This window comes from Suricata suricatta, chromosome X (assembly GCF_006229205.1).
Source record: "Suricata suricatta isolate VVHF042 chromosome X, meerkat_22Aug2017_6uvM2_HiC, whole genome shotgun sequence".
NCBI lineage: Eukaryota > Metazoa > Chordata > Mammalia > Carnivora > Herpestidae > Suricata > Suricata suricatta.
Genome location: NC_043717.1, coordinates 32,998,487 through 33,008,121, shown reverse-complemented (window position 1 = coordinate 33,008,121; position 9,635 = coordinate 32,998,487). Strand labels below are relative to the sequence as shown.

Genomic DNA, 9,635 nt, shown 5'->3' with positions numbered 1-9,635 from the left:
GCCCCGCCCCCACCCGGCCCAGAGCCCACCCCTCGGCGGGGCCGACCCCGAGGGCAGCCGGCTGGCAGCAGACGGCGAGGGAGACGAGCGAGCGCGGCGCCGCGAGCGGGCTGCGGGCAGCCGGGGACGGCAAACTTTGCTGTTCGCCGCGCTTCCCCGGCCCGGCTCCTTCTCCGCTCGCTAACGTCGCCACCCCACTTTCCTCCAACCCCGCACACCTCTCCCCACCCAGCCATCCGCCCCTCGCTCCTCCTCGCCGCCTCGACTCTGCTCGGGTGTGGGGGGGAAACTTCAAAGCGCCGAATCGCAGCCTCCCAGCTCACTCCCCGGCCGGGGATTTCAGGTCAGTGCTCGGAACACCTTTCCCCGGGGAGGCCGCGCGGGCGGCGGGCGGGCGCGTCGCGGGGCTGCAGTCGGCCCCCTCCCTCGGGGCCCCCGTCCGCAGCGGGTTGCTCCTCCGACTCTCGTGTACCCCGCGGAGCTCGAAGCTTTCGCCTTGCGCTTCCCTTTGGCTGCTTGGCTCGCTTTCGTTTTTATCTCCTAGCTGTAGGTTATTAAAAATGCAGCCAGCCTAAGCGGCCCCGCGTGGGTATCGGGGAGGGAGGGGCGCGGCGGGGGGCCTGCCCGCCTCCCGGGGGGCTGGGAGGAGAGCAGGGAGTTCGCCGAGTGGAAGTTTGCAGCCTGTGTGTGTCTGTGCGCGGGAGCGCGGTCGCCGCTGAGCGCCGAGAGTCGGGCGCGGGGCGGGGGGGCAGCTGGGCTGGAAGCTGGGAAGCTCGGCTCGGCGTTAGCTCGCGAGCAGGAAGGGGAGGGCGGCGGGTTCCCGTCTGCTTTCTTTTTCGACTCGGAAAAGAACTGTAAAAACCCCCAGCCGCCGCCTCGCCTCGCCTCTCCAAGGGACGGTCGTTCCTCCTAGTGGAACGACGGCGTGTGCGTGCGCGAGGGTGTGTGGCAGGCGCCCCGGGCCGAGCCGAGCTCGACCTGCTGCCGCCGCCGCGTAAGTCGGGAGGGGAGTCCCGGGTTTTTTCTTGGCTTGCCCCAAAGCGCGAATCACGTGGATTTAGAAAAAAAAAAAGAAGAAGAAGAAGGAGAAACTACTAGGAAATCGAGCAGTGCGAGGGGTTCCGACTCGGCCCGTCCGCCCGCCCGCCCGCCAGGTCAGACGCTTTGTTTTTAAAACGTTCTTCTGAAATTCTGATCCGCGGCTCCCTCCCACCCCCACACCCTCACAGACGTTGCCTGGTAGGTTTTAAGTTGTGAGCCCCCCGGGGCGGGGGTAGAATGTGCGGGGGCGACGGCGGGAAGGGAGGGTGAGGGCGGGTGGAGGGGGAGGAGACCTGGGCCCTCCACCGGGCAGCGGGGAGTCTGGTGGGGAAGCTGTTAGGGCGTGTGCGTGTCTGCGGCGGGAGGAAGTTGGTCCCACTCGGAGGGCGTGCGGCGCAGAGGCTGAGGGCGAAGAGGAACTTGCGCACCCGGGCGCGATCCTCGGCGGCGGCGGGGAGGGCGAGGCGGGTAAGGCGCCGCCGTGCCGTGGGGTCCGCGCTTGGAGCCGGCGGGCCGCTGCGCTGCAGAGCCTCTGCCAACTCGGGGGCTTCTGGGCGGCGGCGACGTGCGCCTGCTGTTTACCAAGCAAGCCCTGGGGCGTCGTGAGCGGAGTAGGGCGGCTCAACGCACGCGTGGTCCCGGCGGGCTTCCCGCCGCTCGCACTTTCGAGTGGGCACTTCCTCAGGTCCCTGAGACGGCAGAGCCTGGCCGCGTGTAGGCCGAGGCCGGGCGAGGCTTAATTTGCTGTTAATGAATCTTTTCCAGAAAGTCCGCGATCTCCAGCTAGAGGCTGTGAGTGCCTGCGCGCGAGGGCGCGCGCCGCCGGCGTTTGAAGGGGTGGGGGTTGGGGGAATTGAAGAGCAAAGGAAGGGGGAGGGTTATGTGTATTTAAAAACAAACCTTAAAAAGAAACCGGCGCGCTTCAAATAGGTATTCTCACAGCCTCTCTATGTCTAGACCAGACAGCTCATGGTCTTAGCTGGTTTTTTCTTTTATTTTTTTTCTTTCTTTTTCTTTTTTCCTTAAAAATTAGGGGGGGGGGAGTAAGGGAGGGGAGAGGTAGTGGTATTTGGTGCCAGGGGTAGCCTCTTGTCGAAAAACCCTTAAAATTGGCCTGGAAGTGAAAACAAGGAGGAAATGGCCCACCCCAGAAGGTAGTGGGTGGCGAACGCAGACAAGAGTTGGGTATTTCTAGCCATCTGACACTTCCTGTGGCACTCGAAACGGACACCGCGGGCCGAAATCAATCCTTACGAGGTGTTGGATTCGGTTTTGCCAGCGAAATTGCTTGTGTGGAAGGCAGTTTAATTGTCAGCCTCGGAGACTTCTGTACGTGGGCACTTGGAGAATACGTTTGCTTCGACCCTTCTCACTCCACCCCGGACGTGTTCTCTGGTCTGGGCTTTGCAGTGTCGGTTCTCCTGTTTATTTTGGGCATCATTTCACCGCATGGAGGGAGGGAGGGGAGATGGCAGTGGTTAATATGCCGTCCAGGTTTAATGCGAGGCTAGCCTTCAGTGTGCGGGTAGCCGCCGCCACTCGCCGAGATTGCCTGGGGTAGTTCGGGGAGCGCGCGGGGTTCGGGCGCCAGGCGCTTGGCGGGCAGGTCGGGGCTGGGGCTCGGACGGCCCCAGCGCTGTCCTTTGAGGCACTGTCACCAGTAGGTGACTGAGAGTTAATTAGGAAGTGTTCTCCGGATCAATGGGCCGCACAGCTCATTAGCGATTCTCCCCAACCCTCTGCAGGGCCGGCCGGGCCTCTGCCTCCCACACAGGCCGGGGCCCCCGCGGCCCGAGCTTCGGAAAGCGCCGCTGGGAAGTGGGGAGGGACTGGCGGCGAGGCGAGTGTGTAACTTCGCCGGGTTGCGCGTTGTGTGCAGCGCCGCGAGGCCCGCGCAGCCCGCTCTTTCTTCCTGCTCTCGGTTGCCTCGACTGTGTCTTTAACTCGCTCCTGCTCGCGTCGCTGCCTCGCTGCTCCTCCCCACCTCCCTCGCCTATCTCTTGTTCTCTAAGCACGACGCCTGTGCTCCCCGCCCAGTTTGGGATTAGACAAGATAAAAATAGGACTGCCCAGCGCGCAGAGCTGTGACTGCCCCGGCTGCCGGGCTGGCGGGAGCGCCGGGGGCCGGGGCCGGGGCCGAGGCCGGCGAGGTCCCGCGGTGCGCTGGGGCAGCCCGCGCGAGTAGGCTCCCGCCCCCACCCCTCAGGCGCGGTCACGCTCCTCGGGTTCTGCCTGCCGGGAACCGTGCGAGCAGGGGGACCTGGGCAGGGTCTCCGCGCTCTCGCGGGTGTTGTTGGTGTGCCTGTGATAGATCGGTCTAGACAGGCATGCAGGCTCCCTCCCGGCTGAAGGACGGGAAGGCGGGGGGGCGGGGGGGACCGCGGAGGCGGCGGCAGACTCCCGCGAGCAGCGAGTGAGCGAGCAAGCCTGCGGGCCCTGCGAGCAGGGTGGAGGGAAGGCTGTGAGGATTTCTCTTAACCCTTTAAAGGCCATGGGGGTGTGGGGGCAAAGATCCTAGTAGAAATTTCTGGAGGCAGGGTAGCCCCCCTGGAGGGGGAGGGGGCGGGGTCGGAGTCTGGGCCTAGGGTTTTCCTTTCTCTTCCGTGCACGCACGCTCACATCCCGGTGCATTAGACTCGATTCTTCGACGAACCAAAGGTAGCTGCTGGATGATCTGATTTGACCCAGGATTTCTCAGTGGGAGGGAGGTGTGAACACACACAGTGGGCACCCTCGCTTAAGGAACTGAGTTTGGGAGATGCAGATGTAGACCTCAGCGTCCCCGGAGAGAATTCATGGCAGGCGATCTAGTGACGGGAAGGTCGGCTGTGATCTGTAGTGGGGTGGGGCCTCTGTCCAAGACCGCTGCAGACCTGAGACCTAAGCTGAAATGTCAGGCCAGTGTGGACAGGTATGCACTGGACACGGCATAGAGGTCCTTGGATTGTCTATATAAATAGATGCACTTTTAGCCTTGAACTTGTGGGGAGTTAGGATCAGATATGTGCAAGGAGACAGACTCTAAACAGGAGTTGGATAGCGATGTGTACAAGATCGATCATTCATATACACATACACAAGGTCGATATTGAATGGGTCTAAAGATGTAACATAACTTTGCAGACAGTGGTCTAGTTCCTTCCAGAGGTCAAAATTGGTGGGTGGGTTACCCTATATATAAATAAATCATTAGTTAACACACCCCTGTCTCCTTTCCCATCCTCTTCCTTGTAGGGTTTGTGGTCCGTGGTGGGGTGGGGGGGGGGGTCCTCTGGTTCTATTTAAGCCCCAAACCCATATCGATGTAGCCTGGGAATGGGCCACATTCCTGGCAAAGCAAGAATGTAAGTCGTGGGGAGGTGTAGGAGCTAGATAGGAATGCCCAGATTAAGATGTGAGCCTGGATGACAAGTGCTGAGACAAATCAAGACACTTGGGCTCGGATGCCCACATGGAACAAGAGACACAGAAGAGATACAGAACTGGCCAAGAAGAATGTAAACATGGGTATGCAAATACAGACACCTACAGTGATATTCTAAGAGAAAATCTCAGACTGTTGAGCTGGAAACTGGAGCAGAATTTCTGTCAGTGTGTTCCAGAGACAAAAGCCCATTTAAAGGTGTGAAGAGGGTCACTTGGAAACACAAAAAGCATTCATATGCATACATCCATTCTTAGATACACTGGCTGAATGACAAAAACTCTTCACTGCCGGACAGACAGTAGACTTTCCTGCCGGGCAGGAGCTACATGGGCACCGAAGCGTGGGCCGCACCACCACCTTCCTGCACTTTCACAGGCAAATGTTGTGCCATTGGCTGGGAGGCAACTGAGGGCAAAGTGGCCACCAAGCTGAAGGGTGGATGGCCTTCACTTACTACTATCACTTCTGGTTATAGTTTCTTCTCTGGAGCAGGGGTGAGGGTATGTGTTGAGCAGGCAGGAGGATTTCTAAGAGATTTTGTGTTCTTGACCTTGAGTGAATGGAAGGTGGAGGAAAAAAGAGGAGTAGCTTTCAACTCTGGGTCAGGAGGAATGGGTGGTGGCACTGCTCTGAAGTCCTGTCTGCTAATGTGGCTCTTAGCCTGGTGGGCTGATAAAGATAGAACCGAAAGAAGTGCGAAGTTCGGCCTCCGGGAGGAATAAAGGGGAGATGCGCTTTCATTTTGTTATGCTTTAGGGTTTTTTTTTTTTTCTTTCTTAGTTTTTTTTTTTTTTTCTTTCCTGGAGGAGACCTTGCGGGGACGGCCTGTGTAGGGTGGATTAGCAGGCGCCTGTGTGACCCCAGACGCGCACGTAAACTAGGCTAGGGTTTGGCTTGCCCGCGGCGTCGATTTGCCGCGGTCCCTCTTTGTCTGAGCCCAGCCGGGAATTCCAGCTTTTATTGGGAAGACCGCACTCGGGTGGAGCCCGCGCCGGGTCGGGCGGGGCGGGGCAGGGCTGGGCCGCGGGCTGGGCGGGAGGCTTGCAGGCCGCCGTGCCGCCCGAACTCCGGGACGCCCTTCAGGAGCGCCCGGCAGCCCCGACAATGCCCTTTGGTGGTTTCCTCGAGGGCGCGGGGCGCGGCGGGGTGGGGCGGGGGACCTCGAGGGTCCGCTTCGGCCGCCGAGCCCCACCCCTCCCCCGCCGGCCGGAGGCCGAAAGGAACTCTGAAGGCCCTTTGTTAGGCCCCAGGGTCACACCCGTGCCCTGGGGGCTGCAGAGGGGCGGGAGAGCGGTGCTCTCGGCGAGAAAGGACCTTATCCTTGCTTGGAGGCCTGGGCCGCCCGCTCACACGGTTCGGGGAGCGGAGGCCGAGGCCGGCCAAGGCCCGCCCCAGCTGCCTTGCCAGTGTGTATGGCCCGCAGGATTCCGTCTGTTTGCAAAGCTGGCTGCGCTGCTGGGGCCTAGGTGGCGGCGGCGCGGTCGAGAGGCCGCTGGGGCGGGAGTGGATGAACTCCTCAGGCAGCCCCGGCCGTAGCCAAGCCGCTTTCGTCTGGAGCACTTGGCCCGAGACTTTCCTCGACTGCCAGCCCGGCCCGACGGCTTTTGCTGGTTGTCCTCAACGTGTTCCTCTGCAAGGGAGAGCTGACTTTGTGTTGGATGGAAATTCATGAACGATGCTCTTCCGCGATATTTCTGGAGAAGCCCCCTATCCCAGCACAAACCATGCCTGTCTCCGGCGGAGGGTCTCGGAAATGGGGGTCCCTCTCTTGGTTATTTTGTAGAACCATGTCTCCCCTAGCCAACCATTGCCCCACCGCACCCACGGGCTCGGCTCCCTGGGATTAGACCAGCGGGGAAGTCCGCTAGAAGATCCTGACAGTATAAAATATAATTTGTGATCTAAAAGACAGTTTCCAGTATAATCTCATTATGCACCACAGACTCCCGGTGTTATTTTGTGGAAGGCGGACAATGATCAATTTACATTGACCCGGGGCTGGGCGAGCTTTTAGATGGTAATTGCCATATTGATTTGCATGCAAAAAGGAGACCTGCTAAAATTAAAGACCGGAAGCTAAATTAAACTAAATTTATTGTCTAGGTGCAAACCAGAGAAACTACTGGGGGAGGGGGTGAGTCAGGTCGGGGTGCTGAGGGCAGAGCAGGTAAAAGTCCCAGAGAGCTTCCAGAGGTCACAGGTTTGGGGGCGATCTTTGCCTTTATGATTTCATAATGTGAGGAGGGGTACTTGTTTAGGGTCTGGGGACCCAGCGGGGAAAAGTTATAAACTAGCACCATTGCATTGAAGGCATTGGGGTCATTTAATGCTCGCAGTAAGTGGCAAGGGGAGGAGAGGTTTATAGGGTAATGGGGATGAAGGTGTCTTCCTGCACCATTTCCGGCAAGCCCCCATTTCTATTGTTCTACCCTAGCGCTGGCAATCGTGTCCGGGACACCCAAAACTCTTGTAACTAGAGAGTTGTGGGGGGGGAGCCCACAGGCCTTCCCGCCCCACTCCCTCCCCTCCCCCCTGCATAAGTTCTTTCCGAGAGCGCGCGTGTGGGGCGTACTGCACGCGCAGCGGCCAGGCCCGGGACATTGGAGGCCGCGGGAGTTCCTCCCCGGTCGCAGCGGTCGAAGCGGTCCTAGGCTCGACCTGGACGCCAATTCGGGAAGCCGCCCGCTCCAGGTGGATCCAGGTGGCTCTAGGTGCGTGTGTGGGAGGGATGGGGGGAGGGACCGGCCGGGGCCACTGCCTCGTGGTGCCGGGGCAGGGGTCGCCTCCCCGGGGGGTTGGAAGGGCCTGCACCGAGTTAGAGGCCGGGGAAGGGGGGGAGGCTGGAAACCAAGCCCCGATCGCCACCGCCAGAAAGTTTTAAAAAGAGAGAGGGAGAAAGCCACTGGCCCGGAGCCAGGGGCGGGCGGCCGGGCGGCGTGGGCGTGTTCGGCTGGCTAGCCGGGTGAGGACCCGACGCCGCCATTGCCTCGATCCCTCCCGCTGCCGAGGTCTTGCCCGCCCAGTCGCTCCCGGAGCCGTTTCGCACATCCGCAGCCTCCACCTCTTGGAGGAGAAACCGGTCCGGGGTCGGTAAGCCCACAGGGGCAGCCGAGTGTCCGGTGTACCTGCCCTTCCCGGTCGCCACGGAGCGGAGCAGGAGATGGCCTGAGTCGTCGGGTGTGGGGAGTTCCTGGAGCATCTGAAAGCCTGGGACAGATCTGGAAATTGGGGGATGGGGTGGAGTGGGGATGTTAGGCTCCCCCCCCCCCCCACCCTCGCTTCTGAGATGAGAAGTTGGGAAAATGAAAGATCAACCAGTTTCCAGCTTTTCCAGGGACTTGGTCTTTTTGTGAGAACCCCCCCCCCCAAGGGGGCGGAGTCCAGTAGGGCCCCGCGTCTTGCAAGCCGCTTCACTTTTAATTTGCTCCCCCATCTCACTTTGGTCCCTGAGGTTTTTCCTTAAAACCCTGGGAAGGTAAGTGTAGGCACTCTTTCCAAAGGGCTTTTGCTCCATCTAGATAATGTGATTTATTGCTTAACGTGGCAAAACTAGGGTGGCGGGCGAGTTCTAGTACCAGGAGTCAGCGCTTTTTTGCAGAGACCTGGGAGCAGCGACCCACCTACCCCTGCCTATTCTGGGCTCCTGGAGGAGAGGCAAATGGGGCTTTGTTGAGAGCCCTGATCTCACACCAGGGTACTCAGTATAGGGAGGTGTGTGGGACTTCACGGGAAATTGGGAAAGACTTCACGTGAGCCAAGAGATTACTGGGTATAGGAGAAACTGGGTTCTAGTTTCTTTGTGGGCCAAGTTGCGTAGATGTTACACGCTTTCTCCCTGTACTTGAGTACAAGGGCCAAGGAACTTCCCAAGTTCTTGGGGGATTTCTAACGGCACAATTAGACCAATAATTGGCTCCTCTCCGCAACTCCAGGACTGAGTTTGACCGTGGCCCATTTTTTACTAGCTGTGTGACCTTGGGGGCAAGTTATTTATGGCCTCTGAGCCTCAGTAAGTTTCTTCATTTGTAAGACTGGGAATAATTATCCACCTTTAGGATCAAAGAAGGCTACTTGGCACATAGTAGGCCCCGAGGATTAGAGATTGCTTTGAATGACTGCTCTCCTTCCTGTGGCCTGCTCCTCCGTCCCCAGCTGCCCCTGCGAGCCCCAGAGCCCTGCTCAGGCCAGTGTCCGGGGACCAATGATGCAGGTTTCAATTCCCCTCCCAAGGATACTCCTCTGGTCGGCCTCCCTCCGTGGGTCCCTCTTTCTTTTGTTGCAGTTCTTTGCATTCTGCGCTTTAAAGGATTCCATATGAAGGGGCTTGGATTTTTTTTTTCCCCCCTAAGTGGGATCATTATATGGTTAGGAATTGATTCCAGAACCCGGTATCTAGGTGCTCTTTTTTGGCAAGCCTTCCCATCCTCTTTCAGGGGAGACAGAACAGCCAGTGGCTGGAGGGGGAAGACCTGGTTGGAAGAGGTGAGGGGGTGGCCTGCTGCAGAGGCCAGAGGTACTGTGGTTTGTTTGATAGGGATTAAGTCCGGATGTTACGAGGTCTCAGTGTGGTTTTCAATAAAGTCTGCCAGGGATTGCTTTTTTTTTTATCGATATGTATTTTAAAAAATTACCAGCATGAGAAGAAAACCAGACCTGTATGGGTCCAGGCCGGTAGTAAGCTACTGTGATCAGGTTTCCTACTCGACTCCCAGAGGGGAAGTCAGCATTTGATTGAAGCTACACTTGGTTCTTGACTCTCAGGGGATGCCTGCTCTGAAACAGGAGCCCTCCCTTTCTCTCCTCCTCTCCCCCCTCCTCCTCCCTCTTTTTCCCTTCTTCCCCTAAAAGCCTTTGTGCTGAAAGAGCTTCAGTAGGCACGAATCCCTGGTCCCTCTCTAAAGAATGCTTTCCAGCCTTTGCTGACATTGTTTTGTGAACAGTGTGTTTTACCAGGCCAGCAGTTTTCCCCCCCGCGTCTTAGCTCACTATTTTAGAGGTGGAGTACGGCCAGGATGAGCCTAACTGCCACGCTTTCCATGCTGCGTAGCCAGGGCCCTGCCTGTAATCCGAAGACACCTTAACCTTTGCCCTGGATGCCCCCAGGAGGGGTGAAGGTGGGGAGAGCTGGGACAGGGGGTTGCTAGTTGAGAGTGTTTGTTTTCTCAGG

General features: G+C 58.7%; 1 protein-coding gene across 11 annotated transcripts in view; it reads left to right on the top strand.

Annotated features, from left to right (window-relative positions):
• BCOR (BCL6 corepressor) overlaps positions 1-9,635 on the top strand; it is a 113,877-nt gene that overhangs the window by 70,660 nt on the left and 33,582 nt on the right. For 6 of the 11 annotated variants that reach the window (XM_029931098.1, XM_029931099.1, XM_029931100.1 and 3 more), the window contains exon 1: positions 22-343. The exons of 1 other annotated variant lie outside the window; for it this stretch is intronic. The gene's annotated coding sequence lies outside the window, so the exon portion shown is untranslated. Of the gene's footprint in view, positions 1-21; positions 344-832; positions 1,240-1,421; positions 1,510-9,635 lie in introns of those variants that run through there. 4 more of the 11 variants (XM_029931102.1, XM_029931093.1, XM_029931094.1 and 1 more) reach the window with 4 other exon arrangements.